At 41.9% G+C, this 258-nt stretch overlaps 1 protein-coding gene across 1 annotated transcript in view; it reads right to left on the bottom strand.

Moving 5' to 3' along the window:
• Positions 1-258, bottom strand: part of LOC107727631 (solute carrier family 22 member 2-like) — a 12,082-nt gene that overhangs the window by 3,806 nt on the left and 8,018 nt on the right. The window lies entirely within an intron of this gene.

Below are 258 nucleotides of genomic sequence, written 5' to 3'. Positions count from 1 at the left end.
AGCAAGGAGATCGGTAAAATAATCCATGTGACATCAGGGGTTCATCCGCAATTATACGAAGCTACGAAAATATTTTTTTTCTTTTGCACACAAAAAGTAACGACTTTATTCAACAATTCGTCTCCTCCGCATCACCCTGTAGTGCCATTTTTGAGAATATCCGCTGGACGTAAACAACGTATGCTGTTCTGTGTCAGCTGCGTCACGCCGGATCTGTTTCCTATGTTGTTGTGATTTGATCTGAACGGAAACTGCGTA

This window comes from Sinocyclocheilus rhinocerous, unplaced genomic scaffold, assembly GCF_001515625.1.
Source record: "Sinocyclocheilus rhinocerous isolate Xijiao unplaced genomic scaffold, SAMN03320098_v1.1 scaffold185, whole genome shotgun sequence".
NCBI classification, from domain to species: domain Eukaryota; kingdom Metazoa; phylum Chordata; class Actinopteri; order Cypriniformes; family Cyprinidae; genus Sinocyclocheilus; species Sinocyclocheilus rhinocerous.
This window is presented reverse-complemented; position numbering and strand designations above follow the sequence as displayed.